The following is a 24,165-nucleotide window of genomic DNA, read 5'->3' on the forward strand; positions in this document are numbered from 1 at the left end:
AAGCATGTGCCTCCTGATAAATGAGCAGTAGTTACTCACTTGTAACCACTGATACAAATGATAAAAGAGCAGCAGTTACAGAATCTAGTGTGATTCAAGAGCGTTAGGACAAGATGCGTATGCGTGAGTATAAGGGTGATGAGTAAGAGGCTGGCCTTTAAAAGGAGATTTAAGACCAGTGCGTGGAGGAGTGTTCTGCGTGCCTAAGGCCTTTGAGCTCTGGGTGGCAGTGATGACAGGGTGAGGGTGTGGCACAGTCAGAACAGGTGGCGGGGTGGTAACCCCAAACAGTGGCTGCACCCACAGGATCAGTGCAGATGTGGAGCCATGACCAAGGCATCCTTGACTAGAACTCATGCAGGCCCACGTTCCTTGCAGATGCCCAAATGCCCCGGCTGATGACTTTTCCCCCGATTAACAGGGCTTATGGGTGGGATGTGGAGACACATGACGGGCACTGTGTCTGATGCAAGGATGTGAAAGAGGAAGGCAGCCAGGGAAGCTGGATCTGTGAAAGCATGACTTGGTAAGAAGCAGGCAGAAGAGCGAGCTAGCATTACTCAGCGTAAACGGAGCTGACAAAGCCCCATGGCCACTGACCACCGGAACTGCAGCCGGTCGTGGATGGCCACATGCGCTTGTTTCTTCTTTCGGCCTCTCTGGGGCCTCAGCCACCTGGCCTGAACCAAAAGCACTGTGAACCCACAGATCCCCTAAGCCCTTGGCAATAAACTCTGGGGCATTCTGAGGCTGTAACTTAGTTGACACTACTAAAAGTTAGCAAGGGCAATTTATGGGTACAAGAGACTTCACACGAGTGCTGTGAGATAATAGAAAATATATATATACATACATACAGGGGGCTCTGCCCCCTGTTCCTGGCACAGAGTTTCTATCCTAAAACTCTTGGAATTTCCTAAAGTGATAAGAGCACCAGGAGCATCTTCTGTTTGAATGCAACTGTGAGTGGGCTCCTGCACGGGGGCTGGTTACCAGGACGACCAAGTGATGAATTTGTTGTTGTTATTTAGTTGCTCCGTCGTGTCCGGCCGTTTGCGACCCCATGGACTGTAGCCCACCAGGCTCTTCTGTCCACGGGATTCTCCAGGCAAGGATACTGGAGTGGGTTGCCACTTCCTTCTCCAGGGGATAAGCTTGGAATTTTCAGTCCCTACCTGCAACGCCTTCTCCAGAGAGGGGAGAGGGGCTGGAAACGGACTGAATAACTGATCATCCCCACAGGAGGAGGCCTCCCTCAAATCCCAGAAGCACGGGGCTCGGGGAGCTTCCAGGTTGGTGAGCAGAGTCACGTGCTGGGAGGGTGACCCTGAGTCTACAGGGACAGAAACTCTTGGGTTCAGGATCCTCCCAGACCTCACCCTATGTGTCTCTTCATCTGCCTGTTCACCTGTATCCTTCATCAGATCCTTTAATATACTGGTAAATGTGTTCTCCTGAGTTCTGTCAGTGGCTCCAGCAAATTAATCAAACCTGAGAAGGGGGCTGTGGGAGCCAAAATGCAGAGTCCATCAGTCAGAGGCACAGATGCCAACCTGGACTTGGGACCACCATCTGCAGTGGGGGTAAGGGGGGAGCAGTCTTGAGGGACTGAGCCCTTATCCTATGGGATCTGACTCTCTCTCCAGGGAGACAGAATCAACATGGAGTTAAACTGCAGGGCACCCAGTTGCTGTGCTTGGTGGGGAAGCTCCCCCACATCTGGCATGAGAGGTGAAGGAGAGACCCAGGAGGAAGGGCTGGGCCTCTCTAAGCCAAGTTCATATGGCTCACCCCTCAACTACAAACCGGCACTTGTCATCTACCCCACGAGGATTAAATCATGGGCTACTGCAGCTGCTGACCTTCAACACCCCATGAAAGGAGCTCAGAGTGGAGAGCAGAAATGAGGCATCTGTGCTCAGGGGAAAACTGGCAGGACAGGTCTTCAGACAGATATTTTCAGGAGCTGATTTTTCTGAGCCCAATTCTTGCATCTCCTCATACCCAGAAAAGCACTAAAATCCTTCATGGTAATGACTGCTCCTCATGGCTAGCAGAAAGCTTCATGAGATGAGCAGAAACCTTCTGGAAAAATCTGTGCCTGATTGCATGTATTCCCCCTTTACCAAAATCACATGCATACTGTCCTCCCCCCACCCCGTCTCTCTGGAGCAGTTTCTCGGAGCTGAGGTGCTGTCTCCCAGGCTGCAGTCCTCATTTTGTCCCCAATAAAACCTATCTCACAGCTCTCATGCGCATTTTTAAGCCGCCACCCTCCTGACCACGCCGACACCTTCACTGACTATGAATACAAAGACGGAAAAGAGAGGCACAGAGCTGCAGACTTGCCCTGCTTTACTCAAGGTCTGGGCAGATGTGGTCGGCTTCTGCCTCTAGTGCCTGATTGGGAATAAGGGGTGTTGGTGTGATGAGAAACGCCAAAGGGCAATCAGAACCCCCCCATCCCCAGCAGGGCACGCCACCATTCACTGGAAATGTCCACATAGCAAGGCTGCAAAACAGATCCTATGCCTCCCTTTCCAAGAAAAGGGAATGGGATGGGCCAGAGCCTACGGGGCCTTCCCAGAGTGGACCTGCACTAAGGGCCTACTGACAGGGAGCATCAGAGACAAACCAGAACACAGTCAGAAAAGGGCCCCCAGAATGGCGTGGTCCCCAAAACATGACACATGAGAAGCTAGAAAGGAACCGGAGAAGTTTACCCTAAGAGATTGAGAGGCAGCTGATCCCTGCTTTGGGTGGTCAGGAAACAGAGGTGGCGGCGGCCCTGGACTGCAGAAGTGGTAACGGAGGGACGGAGGTTCCCACACTCTCCAGGAAGAACTTTCTGACAAAGATGCACAGAAAGAAGATGAACCGTGGTGAGGCGTGCCCCACTCCCATCAGTGGACGTGGGTCAACACAAGGCTAGGTAATCTGCACTTAATGACAGACTGTCTGCCACGCCAGGGGCCTGGGACACAGACCCGCCAAGTTCATGATCATAAAACCGAACCAGCTGACTGGTGACGATACCAGGAGGAAAACCCTCGTCTCTGACCTGAGTCAACACTTCAATATGGATTCCTGACCTTCTTTCCCTTCTTTCAAAGGCTTTGAAACACACACACAGACACACACACAGACACACACACATGCTTCTAGTTCTCATTAAAGAAGAGCTGTGGAAAGCGAAAGCAGACAATGACGCAGTGATACATCCGCCGCACGGCCTAAGGACTCGGGCAACGGGAAGAGACCGGGAGGCGCAGGGCAGACTCTGAAAAAGGCAGGAAAGGGGAGCAAGTACTAACCCTCTTGATGAATCAAGATCACCAGTCCCAGCATCAGTCCGTGCTTCCCACGGACCTGGGCTTTCTGCTGCGGAGAGAGGAATCCTGGGGGGTTGACGAGTCTTTCAGCCCCCTGAAGTCACACAGCTGATGAGGGGTGCAGCTTGAATTAAAACATGTATCTAGGGACTTCCCTGGTGGTCCAGTGGTTAAGACTCTGTGCTCCCAATTCTGGAAAGGCATGGATTCAATCCCTGCTCAGAGTACTGTATCCCACATGCTGCAACTAAGACTCAGCATAGCCAAAATAAATAAATATTTTCATAAGTAAATAAAATGTGTGTCCGTTACTAAGGTCCATTCTGATTCCCTCCCTGAATAATAATAAGAAAAAAATATTTTTCAACAAAAAGTTTTCTCTTAAAAAAAAAATCCTTAAATTCTCAACTATACTAGAATTTTTAGAACTCATGATATATACATTGTTCTCAAATAGATCAACCTCAGGCCGAATGACCAGGAGAAAAAGAAGATATAAATCACCAATATAGGGAATGAAAAAGAGGACATCAGCAGATTCTTTAGACATTAAAAGGGTAACATGGGAAATTATGAACAACTTTATGTCAACATTTGATAACTCAGATGAAATGGACAAATTCCTTAGACATGAACTGTCAGAGCTCACTCCAGAAAAATAGATCAGCTGAAGAGTTCTCTAAAAGAATTCAAATTACTAGTTAAAATCATCACCAAAAGTGACCTCCAGAAGCAGACAGCTTCACTGATTAATTATATCAAACATTTAAGGAAGAAATTAGACCAATTCTGTACAAATTCTTACAGAAAATAGAAGGCTTCCCAACTCTTTTATGCCTGTACTACGCTGATACCAAAACCAGACAGAGATAGTACAAAAAAGACCACAGACAAACATGCCTCATGAACACAGATGCAAAAATCTAAAATATTAGCCAATCAAATAACACAAAATGTAAAAAGGATACTACATCATGATCAAATGGAGTTTTCTCCAGGAATCAAGGTTAGTTCAATATCCAAACATCAATGTGATTCACTCTATCAATAGGCTTCTTTAAAAAACCTTGTGTGGTCACCAGTGGATGAGAAATAGCATCTGACAAAATGCAACATCCATTCATGATGAAAAAATTCGGTACACTGGGAGTGATAGGGAGCTTCTTCAACCTGATACAGAGACAAGGACATGTTATTACAATAATATTAATAGTAGTACCCACTTCATTGGGTTATTCTGAGGATTAAACAAGCGCGGAAGAATTGATGCTTTTGAACTGTGGTGTGGGAGAAGACTCTTGAGAGTCTCCTGGACAGCAAGAAGATCAAACCAGTCAATCCTAAAGGAGATCAGTCCTGAATAGTCACTGGAAAGACTGATGCTAAATCGGAAGCTCCAAAACTTTGGCCACCTGATGTGAAGAACTGACTCATTGGAAAAGACCCTGATGCTGGGAAAGATTGAAGGCAGGAAGAGAAGGGGATGACAGAGGATGAGATGGTTGGATGGCATCACTGACTCGATGAACATGAGTTTGAGCAAACTGGTGTGCTGCAGTCCATGAGGCCGCAAAGATTTGGCCCCGACTGAGCGACTAAACTGAACTGAAACAAGCTGAAATTGTCAAGGATTTAGAACAGTGCCTGGCACAGGGTTATGTGCTGTCATAAATGTAGCTGTGACTACTATGAAAAGTCTTAATGATAAAGAAGTAAACAACAAAAGCAGCCATGACCATGATAAAGAATGAACTGCTGCTACCCACAATAACACAGTTGAATCTCACGGATGTAATGCTGAACGAGGGAAGCCAAACTCAGGAGAGGACTTATTAAAGGATTCCATTTATGGCTGAACTTCAAGAAGAGGCAAGAGCAGTCAATGGTGACAAAAGTCAGAACAGCGGTTACCTTTAGGTCAAGGGTCATCAGTGGAGAAGGAGGCACAAGGGAACCTTCTGGCTTACTGGGCAATGTCCAGTATCTCATCTGGAGCAGTAGTTCCTGGGAAGTTTATGTAAAAATTCATCAAGCTGAGTATTAAAAGACTGAAGTTACACTGGAAAAAAAAGTACCCAAAAAACAGCACATGTATTCTAGGATGTAAAGTACTTATGTCTCCACATGCATATGTGCGGAGAAGGCAATGGCACCCCACTCCAGTACTCTTGCCTGGAAAATCCCATGGACGGAGGAGCTTGTTAGGCTGCAATCCATGGGGTCGCTAAGAGTCAGACACGACTGAGCGACTTCACTTTCACTTTCTTGCATTGGAGAAGGAAATGGCAACCCACTCTAGTGTTCTTGCCTGGAGAATCCCAGGGACGGGGGAGCCTGGTGGGCTGCCGTCTATGGGGTCGCACAGAGTTGGACACGACTGAAGTGACTTAGCATAGCATAGCATGCATATGTGAACGGAGCACCAAAATATTATCTCGGGCGGGGGGGGGGGATTTTTTCCCCACTTTATTTTTAATGTATGACGACGGTCAACAGGTACAAACAGTCCCGAGATGTGTCCACTCTCAAGAGCGGCAAGAAGAGCCTGGAGACGGAGCACAAGGCCCTGACCAGCGAGGTGGCACTGCCGCAGTCCCGGCTGAAGACCCAGGGCTCCGACCTGTGCGACAAAGTGAGCGAAATGCAGAGACTGGACGCGCAGGTCAAGGAGCTGGTCCTGAAGGTGGCGGTGGAGGCCGAGCGGCTGGTGGCCGGCAAGCTCAAGAAAGACACATACATCGAGAACGAGAAACTCATCTCGGGAAAGCGGCAGGACCTGGTTGGCAAGCGACCACATCCTGGATGCCCTGTAGCCCTGCAGACACAGGCTTGGGCGTGAATGGCAAGGCCAGCACAGACCGGCTTCTGGAGTTTGCAGAATGCTTTCAAGGAAGACAGAAGTCAGGCCCTGCCTCAGGCAACGCAAGAAGCTTCATTTTTGTCCCTAAAATATCCCTTTAAAACAACAGCAAAACTTAAACGTCATGAACAACAAAATATCTTTGTGTTCTGAACAAATAAGTTTTTGAGTTTTGTTTATTCTGAATCCTAGGATATTTTTGGCACCTGTAAGCCCCTTGTTTTATGGCCTTCTAATTCCTGATGTGTGGGTATTTTACAAGCGTGTGTGTTTTTTAAAGTGCGTGTGACCAAGTGACAATAAAGTTGGGACTGTGAACTTGAAAAAAAAAAATAATAATGAGTATGTGCTATTTACCTAACTGGAAAAACACTTTTAAAGCTTTTTTCTTATGGAAAAAGAAAAAAATATATACCCAGACCTTTGGGTCTGGTGACTTTCTTTCTTGACTGTGTCTCTCACTGAGCTCAGCACTGCCTGTACCAGCCCCCGAACTGGGTGCTTACGTTTTCCATTCCAAGTAATGGGATGCTATACAATAGTTAAAAAAAAAAAAGTTATGTGGAACTAATCGTATTCTCACTGAAATACTGTCATTATATACACGTAACACAGAAGGCAGTGACAGTCTCATTATGAAACCACTAGTGAAATAAAAGAAAAATTAGGTAGTTCTCCAGAAAAATGATCCAGGAGGATATATACAATAGTGATTTCCTCTAGGAAACATCTAGAATATGATGGTGGTGGGCGGGTGTCTAAAAGGACCTTTGCTTTGTCTATTCTTTATAAGGAGATGACTGTGTTACTTACGATATTAGATTCACAGGAGCTGGATTTCTTACTGCTGAAGGAGGGAGGTACAAATATGGGAAGAGAGATCAGGGAATGAATGCTGTGGGGTTGGACTGAAACTAGAGATATCAGCATACACAATGGTTCCTTCATATATGAAGATGAACATGGAAATGCGTATGTGCTTGTGTGTATTTCCTACTTTCGTCTGCTGAGAGGAAATAAAGATATCCTAGGAGCAAGAAGCCATTTAGCATCCAAATCTTGGCTTCTCAACACCATTCTCCAACCAAAGAAACTCAGGCTCCTTGGAGAGATGGCTGACTCAGGAACAAGGGCAGGAAAAGCAGTGGATGAACCTGGATCACTTTGCTGTGCTGCTTGAAGAACGACAGGGACGTGTCTAAAGAAGGCAGGAGTGCACCTGAAGGGGTTCCCACTGGGAAATCTGGGACAACTTGAATAGCAAGACAAATACCGCCAGCAACAGATTAGAACCCGCTGGATAAAAGAATAATGCAAGAGTCAATACTGAAATAAAAGGTGGAGAACGTGGCTTACGCCACCATAATCAAGAGATCAGAGTTCAATACTGGGACGAAGTGAAAGCACCTGATGCAGGGCTTTAAGGACAAAAGGCCGTTTCTGTGACATTCCACAAACACATCTGAATCATATCAGGAGGAAACAGACAAATCCACACTGAGGGACATTCCATAAAGAGATGGCCTGACTTTTTGAAAAATGTCAAGGTCACAAAGATAAAGAAAGACTGAGGAACTGCTTCAGATCAAAGGAAAGTAAAGAGTGGGCGGTTACAGTTCAGTGCAATCTTGGACCAAGAAAAAATAAAAAATTTTTTCTTTTTGCTATAAAAGACAGTGGTAAGTTTGAAAAAAATTCTATGATTAGACAATGAACACAGAATATCAGTGTTAATTTCCTGATATTATTAAACCATGGCTATGTAAGAAAATGCCCTTGGATCTCAGAAAAGAAACACTGAAGTACTTAGGGGTACTTCATATGTCCATATGTACAACTTATTCTCAAAAAGATCAAGGAAAAACATGACAGTGAGAAAGACAAGTGTTGGTGTGAATGTAGCAAAGAGAATGCTTGTGCAGTGTTAGTAGGAAGAAGGTAACTTGCTGCAGCCACTATGGAAAACACTATGGAGGCGCCTCAAAAAATCAGAACTAGAACCATCCTATGACCCAGCAACTCCACTTCTGGGTATTTTCCCAAAGAAAATAAACACACGAATTCTAAAAAACATAGTGCACCCCTAAGCATTCTTTACAATAGCCAATATATGCAAGCAACCTAAGTGCCCATCCATAGATGAATGGATAAAGAAGACATGGTATGTGTATAACACGGACACTTACTCAGCCATAAGAACGAATGAAATCTTGCCATTTGTGACAACACAGATGGATCTAGAGGGTATTATACCAAGTGAAATAAATCAGATGGAGAAACAAATACCATATATTTCATTTATCTGTGGAGTCCTAAAAAACAAAACAGAAATAGATTCAGAGAACAAACTGGTTCCCTGAATGCCAGAGAGGATGTGGATGAACTGCACAGCATGGGGAATAGAGCCAATACCTCTAAGGTCTTTGCATGAGGACAGACGGTTACCAGACTGACCATGGGATCGTCTTGCGGCACACAGGAATACCGTGTGCTGTGTTGTGCACCGGGAACTAACACAGAGACGCAGGGGATTACACTTCAGTTTCAAAGAGAAAGAGAGGGACTTCTCTGGCTGTCCAGTGATTGAGACTCTGCACTTCCACCGCAGGGGATGAGGGTCAGATCCCTGGTCAGGGAACTAAGATCCCGCCTGCCTCACGGGGCAGCCAAAAAGTAAAATATTAACAATAAAAGGGGGAGAGAAAGAGAGAAAATAATAAAGTAAAATGTTAATATCTGGAGAATCTGTAAAGAGCACTCAAAAATTCTTTGCACTATTTGTGCGACTTCTCTGTAAATCTGAAACTATTTCAAAATAAAAATAAGTTAAAATAAATACAAGCTTATTGAAGAAAATGTATTACATTAAAAAACATAAAGAAAACACAACCCAAATGCTTTGTTTCTGTCCCACCCATTTTTTTACGTGTATACTATAAAATATATTTATTTTTAACATCATTGGTTTTATACTACAAATAATTTTGTCCTGCTTTTTTCATTTGTTAAATTCTGAACATTATAAAAATCTCAAATGTTCTTCCAGCCTACGACTACACAGTAGCTTACTGGATATCTTCACTATTACAAATACCACCACGATAAACATGATGACTGACACCTTTTCAAGATAAAACTTTGTGCACCTCTGATTATTTGTTTAAAATAGGGTTTCCAAATATATCTTAGAAACATTTCTGAATCAAAGGGAATAAAGATTTTTAGGACCCTTGACTCACTTTCAAATTATTTTCCACAAAGCAATTTCTTTTCAGCATTTCTCTGCAGCTTTCCCTTTGCATTCTAACCTGGGGAGGAGGGAGTAACTCCACAAAACACTGCATCCCCATCAGCGTGGGAAGGAAACAGGGTTAAAAAAAACAAAAACAAAAAACCCCACTGATAAGAATCCAGAAGGACTCCAGGGAGGCCAGGACACTGGCACCCAAGAAGGGCAGTCTTTCAGCCATCCTTGATGGGCTCGCCTTGATTTCCGACATGGAAACCTTAACTTCCATGGGGACGGAAGGTGGGTGTGCACACAGGTCCCGGAAGCTCCCGCAAGGAGACAGGAGACAAGTCTGGTACCCAAGGAGGGCAGACCCAGAGCGGAGCTCGGAAGGTTTGAAATGACTCAAAGAGGTGCCGCAACAGCTCTTCTGGGCTTTAAGAACACACAGGTAGGAGTCGGAACCCCTGCCAAAGCCTGGTGGTCCGCTGTCTGCACTTTTCTACCATCAGCAGACAAGGTCAGTGAGGTCTCTGTCAACCTCCATCGGTCGGAATGGAAAGACGATGGCACATCTATCCAAGCTCACCTGTCCGCTCTGGCGTGAGGAGTAGCCTGTCCTTGTTCCAAACCATCTTACCAGGAAGACAAAACAAAGTAAAAAGCAACCTGCCCACCTTTGTTTATTCGTTCACAGTGTTAAGAGCCGTGGGGAGTTTTTGTTTACTTTGTTTTATTCATATGTTAATATTTATAGTAGTATGTCAAATTCCCAAACGCCCCCATTCTAGTATTCTCTAGAGAAAGTGAGTAACTACTCTTTCATCATCTGGTGACTCTTGAATCCCTACACTTCAGTCACATCAAAGGAAACCAAGACTACTTTCCAAAAGGAATATTTGAATTGCAACTAGAAATTGTGACTTTTCTCACTAGGAGTGGTTTCACAGAGAAGGGGCTATAACACAGAGGGGAGTGAAATAGCCCCATCTTCCGTTTGATTTCTCTCTAGTCCACTGCTTTATAAAACAGAAAAACTGGGGCAGAGGGACAGAGTGAAAGGGTATGGGACTTGGCAGGAGTTTAGTGAGCCAAACCTGCAGACTGGTTTTACCACCGCCAGCCTCAATCACTTCTCATCTTAGCCAACCAGGTGGTTTTTTAACCCTTGTTTGGCTTTTACATAAATGATGCCTGTGGCAACATTGCAAAGAATCACAGAAATACTGATGGTGATGCTGATTTGAAGACAACTGTCCAGAGGGAAACTGCCCTGAGGAGAAACCGCTGCACTCATATCAAGAGTGGGTCCTCCATGCCCAGGTACCCAGCACCATACTAACCAAACAGGAGAAGACAAACTAGGTAGGAGATGTCCTTTCTATGGCAAGAGAAGGGACACACAGTTACTTCCCCCCAAAACAAGCAGCACAGGTTCTGGCCCACGCGGTTCGCGGTTGGGCAGAGGCTGCCTAGGATGGCTTCCTGATGGGAGAGGGTAAAAAACCGCAGAGATGGAGGCATCGGGGAGGGGGTGAGTGAAGAGGAGCCAGAAGGGCCTGCAGGTAAAATGGGGTCATAGCTCTAAATAAAATGAGTTCAAAATTGCTCTGCCACTTATCGTTCTATGACTGTGGGCAAAACTTGACTTCCCTCAGCTGCCTGCCCATCTAAAATGGAGAATCATCATTATTAATAATTCCAAAAAAAAAAAAAAAATTCCAAAAGGGCTGCTGGGAGGAGAATATGGGTAAAGCTGCAGAGAACACCTGGCAGGCACCCAGAGAAGGTCGGTGGATCACTTCTTCAGGGCAGAAGCAGATTAAAAACAAACCGCATCGGGAACTCCCTGGTGGTTCAGTACTTAGGACTCCATGCTCTCACTCCCAAGGCCCAGGTTCAATCCTTGGCTGGGAACTAAGATCCCACAAGAGGAGTGGCACGGGGTGCGGGATGGGGCATCCTCTCTGCTGCATCTACTGTGGGGAGGAAGCCCATTCTCAGCAATCAGACCATCAAGATTCCAGAAAAGGTTGACATCACTCTCTCTGAAGGGATGCACAATGATTGTGAAGGGCCCCCGGGCCACCCTGCGGACGGTCTTCAATCACTTTAATGTAGAACTCGGCCTCCTCGGAAAGGAAAAGAGGCTCTGGGGTGATGAATGGTGGGGAGACAGGAAGGACCTGGCTATCACTGGCATTATCTATAGTCACACACAGAACAAGATCAAGGGTGTTGCACTGGGCTTCCGTTACAAGATCAGATCTCTGTATGCTCATTTCCCCATCTATGTGATCACTCAGGAGACTTGCTCTCTTGTCAAAATCCAAAATTTCTTGGGCAAAAGATAACTCTACAAGGTTTGGATGTGGCCAGACATTGCCTGTTCGCTATGTCAAGCCCAGGGAGATGAGCTAATTCCTGAAGGAGGTGGCAGTGGAAGTGCGTCAAATTCAGCTGCTTCGATTCAGCGAGCCCCAACAGTTAAAAAGCAAGGATATCAGACACATTTTTGGATGGCATCTATCGTTTCTGACAGAGGAATGCTTCAGCAGACTGATGAATAAAATCTAAGCTATTTGGCTACAGAAACAGCGAGTCCATGTCTCAGCTTGGGGCTGTTGTTATGAATACTGCAGACTTAAAACAACAAGCATTTATTTCTCATTAATTCTGCAGGGTGGGAAGATCTTGGCATCAGAGCATGAGCAGACTCCATGTCTGACCAGAGTCCCCTGTGTGTTCTGTAGACAGCTGCTCTCTCACATGGCAGATAGCAGAGAAGCAGCAGTTCAGCATTTCCAGGGTCAGGATTTCAACACTGAATTTTATGGGGACACAAACATTTAGTCCATAACAGACCGATTTATCTGTTTTTTGTTTTTCCTTTGGTTGCTTGTGATTTGGTGTCATATCTAAGAAACCACTGCAAAATCCAAGATCATGAAGATTAACCCCTGCTTTCTTCTAAGATCTTCCGTTTGGCTTTGACATTAAGATCTTTGATCCATCTTGAGTTGATTTCTGTATATGGTGTGAGGCAAGGGTTCAGCTTCTTTCTTTCACATGTGGATATCTGGTTGTTCCAGCACTATTTTTTCCCTATTGCATGGCCCTGACATCTTTGTCAAAAAGAAAAAAAATCAATTAATCATACGCAAATGTGTTAAGTTCTGGAGGCTCAGTTCTATTCCATTGATCTATCCATTATCTATCCTTATAATGGGACCACACTGTCTTAATTATTGCAGCTGTGAAATAAGTTTTGCAATTAGTATGTATGCGTCTTCCAAGTGTGATCTTTTTCAATATTGTTTTGACTCTTTGGGGTTCCTTGAAATTCTATAGTAATTTCAGAATCAGCTTTTCCATTTCTGCATAAAAAGCCATTAGGACTTTGATAGAGACTGCACTGGGCCTGTACACTGCTTGGATCAGAGTGAGGATAATGCCACTTTAATAGTAAGTCTTCCAATCCATGAAGAGAAATATCTTTCCATTTAAGTCTTTTTCATTTCCTTTCAGCAATGTTTTGCAGTTTTTAGTGCAAAAGTCTGGCATCTCCTTGTTTAAATTCATTCCTAAGTATTTTGTTCTTTTTGACGCTACTATAAATGATTTTCTTAATTTCCTCTTTGGAGTGCTTGCTGCTAATGGAGTTTTAACCATAGGACAAATAAACATTCCATGAGTCCAGATATAAAAATGGGAGGGAAAGAAGAAGCCTTCCTCACAGTAGAGTTCCAACTAATAAATGTTTTAGAAGGAAAGAGGAAGAGACAGGACCACCATCAGAGAAACACCACAGTAAGAACTACTGCAGGGAAGACCCACCAATGGGTGTGTTAAAATCAGTGGGCAAAAAGTTCTGAGGCAGGGCTGGGTGGGGAGGACAGGACTGACATAGTCTCAGAGTTATCTCCTCCAAGATACCTAAAAAACTGCAAACGGAAAAAATAAAAACTTCACAATGGAAAACCGCCACAGACACCAACCTAATCAAGAGGTCGAGGTAGGCATCATCAGTAATGGACCCCTGAGACAAGACACTGAGAAGGGCACAGCACCAGTTTTGTTGTGCTCTTGCCACAAATGCACAACCTCAAACCAATCACAAGAAAGCACTGGTCAAACCCAAACTGAAGGGCATTCTACAAAACAATGGACTGGCCCTCTCCTAAAGCATCAAGGTTATGAAAGGAGAATTGTTAGGGACTGGAGGAGAATCAGGACACCTGACAAGTCGGGGCACTGTAGGATCCTGGGTGAGAGCCTGGAGTAGAGAGAAGATGAGTGGAAAGACAAGTGAAATTCTCATGAGGGGTGGAGCTTCATTCAAGGACTGGCAAACTACGGTCTTCATGCCATGCCCAACTAGCTGACTACTTTTGAAAACAAAGTTTTACTGGAACACGGTCATGCTTGTTCATTTACAGATGATCTATGGCTGCTTTCTCGCTAAAGCAACAGACTTGGTAGCTGGGACAGAGACCTCTGGCCCATGAAGCCTCAAGTGTTCACTATCTGATCCTTTATAGAAAAAGTTTGTCGACCCCTGGTTTACAGTTCATGATACCCTGCTGATCTTAATTGCCTGTTCTTGCTAATTTTATTATAATTTTTTAAGATGCTAACAACAGGGGAAGCTGGGTGAGGAATATAAGAAAACTTGCAACTATTTTTGCAATTTTCTGTAAGTCGAAAATTGGTTAAAGAGTTTTTTAAAAAAATCCAGTAGCATCCTTACTGTGAGGCCTTCCTATCAGCCCCCCAAAACACACGTGCTACACTGCTGCCTGTTTCTGCTTCACTGCCTTCCCCCCAGAGGATGGTCTTCCTTTTCTTTCTGTAGCCATCAAAGCTGTCCCTTCACAAGTGCCACTTCCTCCAAAAAACCTTGGCTCCTGGTTTCATGGCCACACACAGCTCTGGCACGTGGCAGCCTCTGCCTCAGGTTATAGTTACCTCCATATCTGCTTCTCTCACCGGATTATAAGCTCCTAAAGCTCACATTATGTTCTACTCATCATCTTTGGACTTCTCCAGCCAGTCTCGAGAATCTGACAACCAGGATTCCTCATAATCACTGAGCAGCAAGAGTTAATACCTCGATCCTCAAAAAGCCAGCCCTGGGCACCACAGGGGACAAAAAGGCTGCAGGGTCCTCATCAGCACCTCGTGCGCTGCCTGCCTGCTCAGCAGGCAGAGGGCAGGCCTAGAGACAGCACCCACCCAAAGAGCGCCGTGGGTCAAGCACCACGCTAGGCACTTCACACAAGCTCTTTGGTGCTTATGATTAGCCTGTTTAGGTAAATATTTCACCCATTTCACAGACACAAACCTGAAGACCTAAGGAACCAGCAAATTACTTACGGTCCCACAGCTAGTAACTCAAAGGGGGAGATTTAATGGCCGTGTGAGACCCTGTCACTGCTCTAGCCATCACTGGCTGCCCACAGATGAGAAGGGGGCAGCCCAATCCTGGTGCACCATCCTCCCAGGTGGTTCCCAGGCTGGCTGGTCACCCCAGGTTGGGCCAGCAGCAGATGGTGCCTTTTGGTTCAAAGACCGACTCTCTGCCGCGGCAGTGAGGACCAGGCAGCCACACAAGGCCAGGCCAGGCAGCAGCTCCGCACCCAGTGATGGAGGCGCTGATGGAGGCCAGCATTCAGAGACGTGGCCGTGCGCTTTCCGGGGGCCAGCTTTTATCATGAGGTCAGGCTCGGGCCTCAGATGGCATTGTTTTGATCCCCGGCTCTGCCTGTATTTTGCCTTGACATTAGGCCACTGCCACCCATTAAAGGCCTGTTGTCAATCAAGTTGTATGAGCACAACTGAAGGTCATTTCCATGATCTTTGCCTGCCGAGTCATATCACGCTTTCAGGTAGCAGGGTTTGGGCAGATGGGTTATCCGAAGTTCACAACAGAACAGCATGAACGAGTCGGGAAGAATCAGACCCTGTGGGGATAGAGGATTGTCTCATGGTGCCTATAAAAGTGTCCATGGTTATTATACCACCTGCACTAAACCACGAGCTGCTGAGCTGTGGACTGCCTGACCGTGTTCTCTTAATACGAGGAAGAAAAATCCAGCTTATTGGTCTGATTTTTTTAAAGCAAATAGTATTAATATTTTCTTTCTAAATTTTTATTTATTTATTTATGGCTGGGCTGGGTCTTCGTTGCTATGGGCGGGCTTTCTCCAGTTGCGGAGAGTAGGGGCTACTCTCGAGTTGTGGTGCACAGGCTTCTCATCACGGTGGCTTCCCTTGTTGAGGAGCATGGGCTCTCGGTGTGCAGGCTTCAGCCGCTGAAGCAAGGGGGCTCAGTAGTTGGAGCACGTGGGCTTAGATGCTCCAAGGCATGTGGAATCTTCCTGGACCAGGGACTGAACCCATGTTCCCTGCACTGGCAGGCAGATTCTTATCCACTGTGCCACCTGGGAAGTCCTGATATAAAAATCAAGATATAATTCACACACTCCCAAATTCCCAAAGTGTACGATTCTGTGGTTTTCAGTATGTTCACCCGCTCTGCAAGCAGCACCATTAACGACCTCCAGGACATTTTCATCACCCCTTTCCCCCAACAAAGGAAAGCTGTATCCATCAGCAGGCACTCCCACCTCCTGGTGCGTCTTCTTCTCTTTGTTCCAGACATCAGGAAATTCAAGACAAGGCCAAACAGCCTCCAGCAGCCATACACTAGCCTTATCCCTAGGTCTCATCATTTTCTATTTACCTCATCTACTTTATTTTCCTAAATAAACACTAACCGTAACAACAGTTACCAGGTTATGAAGCACACACATTAGGACTTTCCACTATTTATTTTCCTCCTCACACCAATGCTCTGAGGTATAGGAGCTACAACTAGCACGGTGATCAGAGTACCTTGTCTAAAGTCAGGGAACTGATAAGCGTTAGAACCAGGATTTAAACCTAGACCAACTGGCATCAGAGCCACTTGATTACCCACTTGCAAGCCCTTCACCACCTTTTCCGGACAAGGCAAAGCTTAAAATGCTATTAATACTATGGAGGGGCAGTACAGAAGTTCTTTCCCTTCTTCAATTAAAAAACAATTACTGAATCAACTACCAAAGGCAGGAGGAATTTGAAACATTTAAAATGTCACAACTAGATGGAAAACTAAAATTGTACCAAAAATTCATATTGTGTCTTAGAATAATCTTTAAAAAATACAGATGAGACCCAATACTGGCATCTCAGTCAATATGCAGCAGAAAGTTTGGCAAGACACTGGGCAGAGAGAAACCAGAGGCACTCACCCTCCACTCATCCCATTAGTGTTTCTGAGGGCCTGCCGCACACCTGGCGCTGTTCCACGTGCTGGCTGACATATGCGGAAACGGTGGGGATTTCTCTGTCCCCGACAAATCACATTCTATTCCAACCACGCTGCCATTAGGGAGAGGGAGAATGAGGCTCCTTATTATAAGTTACTTCCATATTCAGGCTTCCCAGGTGGTTCAAGATGTTAAAGAATTCGGGCTTCCTAGGTAGGAAAAGAATCTACCTGTAACGCAGGAGATGTGGGTATGATCCCTGGGTCGGGAGGACAGCCTGGAGAAGGGAATGGCAACCCACTCCAGTATTCTTGCCTGGAGAATCCCATGGATGGAGGAGCCTGGTGGGCTACAGTCCCTGGGGTCGCAGAGAGTCAGACTCGACTAAAGTGATTGAACACTTCCATATTCTTGTTGGAAGCAGATGAAGAAAGAGGAAAAATAAACAGAAAGCATTAAGACAGTGAGACTGTATTCTTGAGCAAAGAGTGATAATGAGCAATGGTACCATGGACAGATCATGAGAAGTGATGGGGAGGAGCGGGAGGGAGAATTATGGATGCGGGGAGGCCAATTCGAGGGCTGGTGAGGCAGGAAATGACAGAGGCCACAGAAAGACCGCAGCAGCGGAAGGGGATTCAAAGACTAAAAACTGTCGGGACTAAGTGCTGGTGGCAACCCAGAGTGAATATGAGGGAAAGTGGAAATGTCCTCTGTCCTTAGAGCTTCAGGGACCAGGGGATGGTGAGGTCATTAGCAGGGCCAGAGACCTCACTGGTGAGGGTTTCAGGAGGGACAGGCTTGCCCATTTCTGCTGTCATGCTCAATGACCTTTTAAAGTTTGCAAATCACATTACATAAGTGACTGTGTCCAATGTGTCCAGGTAACGCCGTGTGGTTTCATAATCACAAAGGTTCTGCAACCCTAACTGAAACCGATAAATGCCCTTCTTCACAAGACCACAAATTCCTAGTGGGCCACTCTCCCGTGACTGGAATGCATACCTCCCTAAACCCCACCCCTGAAAGAAGCCGGGCACAATTGGCTGATGCACTGTCCTGGGTTTTTAAGAACCGCCACCCCTGTTTACAGTGCTGAAAGCTGACCTCAAGCAAGCTACAGATAGAGAGTCAGCACACGGGGTTCAGAGCTGAGCACAAATTCACGTGTTCCTACCCAGCCCTCAAACCTTTGTACAAACCCGGCCCACCCAGCTCAAGGACACGGTGTATGCTGCGAGGATCAAAGTTTCTTGAGGTCAAGGTGCTCTTAAGGCGCTCTTACCTGACCAAGGTGCTCCAAGGTGATATGAAAGGCTAAGCTCAGGCAAAAGGAATGGGGTGGGCAGGGCCACGGGAGAAGGCACTGGAGATAAGAACTCAGGGAGATTTTTAAAAAAATGACTAAACATCATTCGTGACTTTCACTTAGAAGCGAATTACATAACCCCACATCAGAGTACCCTTACAGTCTGTCTTCCTCTCTGATTATAACCAGGGGACAAGAGTCTGCTTTTTTCCATTCTATTTTCCTACTACAGGTCACCTCCCAAAGAATCCAGTTCTCTGAAAAACAGTCTTTGGCTGAGGGCACCACAGTTTCGCCCATCATTTTGTTCTAGTTTAGCCTTGAAACAGATTAATTTTGGGGAAGCACGTGTACAATTCTCTGAGCTCTGTCCAGATCAGAATGCCTCACCCTCTAGCAGTCCAAAGAAAGGATAATTCTTAGATGTTCACCCCCACCGGAGCCCCTCTTTATAAGTGAAATAAATAAGCCCCCCATATCAGTGGCTTTCTCCACAAGCCACCCAGAAAAAGGACCAGGTCCCCCAGCTGCTTTGTTCACAACATTCCTGAGCATGTTGCCATGCCAACCAGCATCAGGCATAACAGAGGTGGATGAATTTGGCTCCAAAGGACCCAACCAACAGCAGCCACCAGCCTTCAAAGAGCCATGGTTTGCACAATGGCACTCCTCTGCCACCATTACACACGCACACACCCGCAGGTGCACAGCTATTGTAAACACCTCACTTGGGGAGGGGGATGGGGAAGAAAAAACACTTTTGAGGATGTAGAGCTCTAAAATGGTATGATACAGATTTAGGCAGAGTCAGCTTCCTAAATGATGGATTCACCTAGAGGGAAGTAAGACAAGAATACAGTGTTCTGTGCTAGCCACATCCCTGACCTATTTAAAAGCCTTCCTATCACGTAGCATGGTTCACAAGACCCCTTCAGATAAGCCCCAATCACTTCCAAGCCTCAGGCAACCTACACCCTTACATGCCCCAGAGCTGGTGTGCCCTGGTGGGCTCAGGGAATTCCCGTCTAACCTCCAAGATCCAACTCAGACACCCACTCTTACGCTGAGCCTTGCAGGATACCCCACATAAAGAGAGCTTGTCCCAGGGACTTCCCTAGTGGTCCAGTGGTTGAGTCTGCCTTCGAACACAGGTTCGATCCCCGGTTGGGGAATTAAGATCCAAACGCCAATGGGCAACTAGAGAAAGTCCGCGTGCTGCAATACTGACCCAGGACAGGCAAAAAAAAAAAGAAATTCTCTGAAAGAGAGCTCTTCCTGAGCACTCCCCAGGGCACAGTGGGCTCAACACCAAGAGGAAATGCCTCGCACACCTTAAATCCAGAAGGAGCTCAACACATTCTGCCATCGTTGTTTACTTCTGTTTGGTCCCCTCCCCATGAGCGTTTGCCAGGGCTGAACCAGACCCTTCACCAGGGCTGAACCAGACGCTACGCACAGTAGTTTAGACCCTAGAGGCCAAATATGTGTCTTTCAAGTGTCCCTCCTCAGGGATGGAAACGTATCCAAGAACACAGAGAATTCACTGCCAAAAATAAACACCCCTTGGGCTGTTCCAGGAGGCAGTGGGGCAGGGACTCTCCTCCGCTTCATGGATGAAGAAAGTAAGGCCAGGTGTGGGCCTGTACAAGCTGGTGCCTGTTAAACAGAAACTGAAGTGCTGCCTCCAACCCAGGAGCTTTTCTGGGAACACAAGGTTTGGCCTACAGTTTGTATAATGATGATGATGATGGTGATGATGATAATAATGATGATCATAAAAGAACTGGCTTCATCTATCTCTCTATGAGATACTCTCATGTTTCTTACACTATAATGAGATGCATGGTGAGACATATGAGATGCACACACTTGCACACTGCAGTAACAGAATCGAGGAAGAACAATTATATTACTCAGTAATACCATGTATTAGGAGATTTCCTTCCACTCCCCCCACAAAAGAATGTCCTCTACAGTCAGAAAATGAGGTAACAGTGCACAAAGAGAGCAGGGAGGGCTCTGAAGGCAAACGGCCCTGCGTGAGGCCTTAGTTTTACCATCATGGACTTGAGCAAGTGATTTCACCTCTGAGACAGCCTTCCTGGGGGTGAACTGGGCATGGAAACACCAGGCTTTGGGATCATCAGAAGAACTTGAAAGAAAGAGAAAAACATGTATACCTAATACAAACAGCACAAAGTGTCTTGCACCTACTTTTCCTGAAATAAAAACATGGCTGCTGTTAGCGGCTAGCGACTGGCCTCAGAATTAGGAATTGAAAAATGACGCATCTCTGTTGGTGGGAATGTAAGATTAAGATTTTTGGAGGGAAGTTTGGCAATATCTACTGACATTTAAAGTCATACTTTTTTTTTTTTTTTACAAACACACATACTCCTTTGTACTATTTTTTTCCATATGGAAAATGTCTCAGTGTAAGGCTAAGAAGAATGTTCTTTGTCTATATTGCACATTTCTGTAATTGTCTTTTTTTCTTTTCTGGCTGTGCCACTCAGCTTGCAGGACCAAGAATCGTTAACCCATGTCCTCTGGAGTGAAACTGAGGAGTCCTAACCACTGGGCTAGCAGGGAATTTCCTATAATAATAGTCTTTTCATAACGAGTACTGAATATTTTTGTAAACAGAAAAAATACACTCTTAGAAAAAAGTCATTTCTCCACTGCACTTTTTTCTGATTTTAATTTTCAAATGAAACTGATATATAACTAAAAGTTAAGTCTGAAATTACATCATCATTTGACAAGCCATGTGTCAAATCCACAGAGGACCTGTCTATTTTCTCCACTGCTATAGGCACGACACCTCAAAGAGCATCTGTATATTGGAGGTAGTCACTACCTGTTAAATGAATACTTTTAAAGCTCATAAATATTCTAGCTCTTCCACTTCTAAGAATTCATTATATAAAAATATTTGTCCAATTGCCAAGAGATAAAGAACAAGGCTAATCCCTATAGCAGAATTCATAACAGTAAAAGGCCGCAAACAAAAAATTTTTTTCAATCATATTGGTTACTGGGCTACTGTCATTTTTAAAAGGAATGAGGTTTTAAAACAGAAATGAGGTAGCTGTTTACGTCGTGTTATAGAAAGACATCATGTTAAGTAATAAAAAGTAAGACTCACAACAGCATGACTAGTTTCATCTTAATTCTCTGTCTTAAATTTCAATAGTAGAAAATTCCTGCTGTTTTAAGTAAAAGAACAAAATCTAGGTAATAAGTGCTTTTATATATAAGGAAAAACATCTGGAGAATATATATTACATGACTAGCAATAATTTTTTGTCTCAGTGTAAGGCTATGAAGGATGTTCACTGTTATATCACTATCATGTTGAGTATTTCTATAATAGTATTTTCAAAAATAATGAGCACTTAGCATTTCCGTAAACAGAATAAAATATATTTTTATAAAAACCATCATTTCTCTATTTCACTTTTATTCTGATGTTAATTGTTAAATCAATCTGACACCTAAGTTAAATCCCGTAGCACTAAACTGAGGCCCCTGGGCTTGGGGTGGTTCGGTGAACGGCACACAGTGCTCGTGCCTGAGATGGGACTCAGGTTCCCTGATACTGCCAGCCCACACCACCCCATCCAGGGCTCAGCCCCTTCCAAAGTGTGAGGAAGAAGAGATGTTGCAATGGCAGTTGGACTCTCTGGAACCATGAAAAGCTCTGCAATTAAAGAAGCCTCCCAAAGGAAGAGAAACTAAAAAAAAAAAAAAAAGATTGCTTAAGAGCTACACTTTTAATGAACTTGAAAAGTTTGTGAGTAAATGTGCTCAATTTGCCAAGCAGTTCTGATTTCAAATGGTCTCTCTCCTAAGTACACATGAACTTTATTTAACTCAGATTCTGATTTTCAAAGAGTCAAGGGATCAATTCAGAGTGGCCAGCAGGTCCTAAAATTTCTGGCTTGTCTAAAAACAAACATCTGAAACATCTCATGAATTGTTTACAAACCCCTATCACTCAGGAGTTTCAGCTGCCTCACTCATGCTAGCTTTGGTCAAAGCTGTTTCCAGGTGCTTAAGTACATCCCTGGGGCTCCTTTCACCTCAAACCTACCTATTACATTTTCAAGTGCTAGACAGGAAGGATTTGGGAAGAGTTATCATCACTGTGAAGCTGTCAACACTACAACCCAGTTGGAAGCCAATATTCCATTCTCTGAAATGCAGATCTATTTTTTTTAGACATGATTAAACTAGGTATTATTAAAATCATGAGAGGCTCAAGAACTGACCACTCTTCAAAAAGAAAATGAAAATTCCTTAGAGGGACACAAAGAAAAGAAAGTGATTTCTTCTGGGTTCACTGCTTTATTAACTTAGACTTTTGGACTTTTTCCTGATCAAGACAACCCCATAACCACTCAAAAGGGATTTGTGTAGATAGAACTTGTGAGTGGTTAATGAATCAATGTCTTCTCCCCAAACAGGCCGGCCTGTGAACTACAGTAACACACAGTGAAGATACTGGATCACAGAAGTTAGTTAAACGCTCACTTAGGTGGAATGTCACAGTTCTCAAAGTCACTCTTCAAGACCCTCTCTTGAATTTCAACCTGGTGGGGGGGCCTAACAGAGACTGTAAAAACCTGTGGTCCTGCCAAGATGCCAAGGTGTCAGACCCAGGACTACCCATTCCAGCCCCATCTCCCTTGGTCTTAGCACTATTCTCCACTCCCGCCAAGCTCAGAGGGAAGGCTGTAGTTTGCTGGTCTTAAGAGAGGAGGTAGCCACGTTCTTTGAAGTGGCCCCGAATTTCTCAGTGTGGTCACCGGCTCACACAATGGTGACTCTCGTGAAGAAATGAAAAAGCAAAAAAGTCGAGGTCAAGTGCCCCCGCCGCCCAGGAGACCTCGCCCTTTTACCCAATTGCTCCCAAGAGCGAAGAAGGTCATGGCTACCCAGCAGAGCCCGGCAAACCCCTGCCCGCGAGGAGCACTGTCTCCCGGGGATGCAGCCGGCACCGAGAACGTTTCCCAGGAGAGGCCGGCCTTGCGGGCTCCCCTGAGTCCACCTGATGCTGCGCGGCCAGGCTGAGGTCCCACCCACACTCGAGCGCGTCCTACGTGACTGAACCCAAGAACGGGCCGGCTCCTGAGGTCCACTGTACAGACTGAAAAACTGAGGCTCGGAGAGGAAAAGTGGTTTAGCCCGAGGATGAAGGCGTGGAGGGCTGGAGCCCGAGTTTTCTCACGCCGAGACCCAATTCTCCGTCGACGGGGCCCGTGGTGCGCCCTAGGCCGTGGAAACGACGACCCTCAAGCATCCGCAAGAGGTCAGCTAGGGGGCGGCGGGGGGAAGGGCCACCCCCAAGAAGGGCCGAGATGGGGGCCGCGCTTTCCGCGGGAGCGGCGGGCCAAACAGGCAGCCGACCCGGCCCTAGAGCCCGTCCCCGCGCCGGGAGCCCCGGCGGCCGAGGCAGCCAGAAGGCGTCGGGCCCCGGAGCCTCGGCACCCGGAACCCTGGCGCCCGAACCCCACCAATCCCAACCTAGGGAACGAACGCACTCACCACAGGCGTCCGGCTGCACTCGAGACATCTGAGCAGGACGCAGGCCCACACCACTGAGGCGCTACCACCGCCCGCGCCGGTCGCGGGGGTGGAGGCGTGGCCAGCGACGGAGCCGCTCCTCCCCAACCCGGCCATGCGCTCGCTTCTAGGTGCTAGGCCTCCCCCCTGAGAATCCGCGCTCGTGGTACGGCCCTGGAGGCCACGCCCCCTTAGCCTCCCGGCTTCGCCTAGAGGCCTTGGGAGCCTGGCGCTCTGTTCCGACCTGGGCTGCAGTGCCCGGGCAGACGGCGCCCGCGGCCCACGACGCTTCCGCAGGGTCGGTGGCCAGTGAGCTTCGCCGCCTGGCTTCCTGACGACCGCCGATCGCCTGTGTTCGTGGCTTTTTCTCATCCACGGTCCTCAGTTCCCTCGCCTTCGAAAATGGCGAGGCGAGTGTCGGGGTCAGTCCAGCCTAGGATTGGAATGCTGACCTGCTTTTTGGGTGGGAGGGCAGGAGGTGAGCAAGCCGGGGGCGACGACTGGACCAAAGAGCTGGGAGGGGGCAGAGGGCGCTTCTGGTTTGGAAAGTCTGG

The 24,165-nt window shown here is 46.2% G+C and overlaps 1 protein-coding gene and 1 pseudogene across 1 annotated transcript in view; one reads left to right on the forward strand and one right to left on the reverse strand.

Moving 5' to 3' along the window:
- POR (cytochrome p450 oxidoreductase) overlaps positions 1–23,718 on the reverse strand; it is a 54,374-nt gene extending 30,656 nt beyond the window's left edge. The window contains exon 1 of the mRNA XM_070362497.1: positions 23,594–23,718. The gene's annotated coding sequence lies outside the window, so the exon portion shown is untranslated. The remainder of the gene's footprint in view (positions 1–23,593) is intronic.
- Positions 5,812–12,971, forward strand: LOC138985588 (large ribosomal subunit protein uL6-like; annotated as a pseudogene).
- Positions 23,719–24,165: the final 447 nt, after the last annotated feature.

This window comes from Bos mutus, chromosome 25 (assembly GCF_027580195.1).
Source record: "Bos mutus isolate GX-2022 chromosome 25, NWIPB_WYAK_1.1, whole genome shotgun sequence".
Classification (NCBI taxonomy): Eukaryota; Metazoa; Chordata; class Mammalia; order Artiodactyla; family Bovidae; genus Bos; species Bos mutus.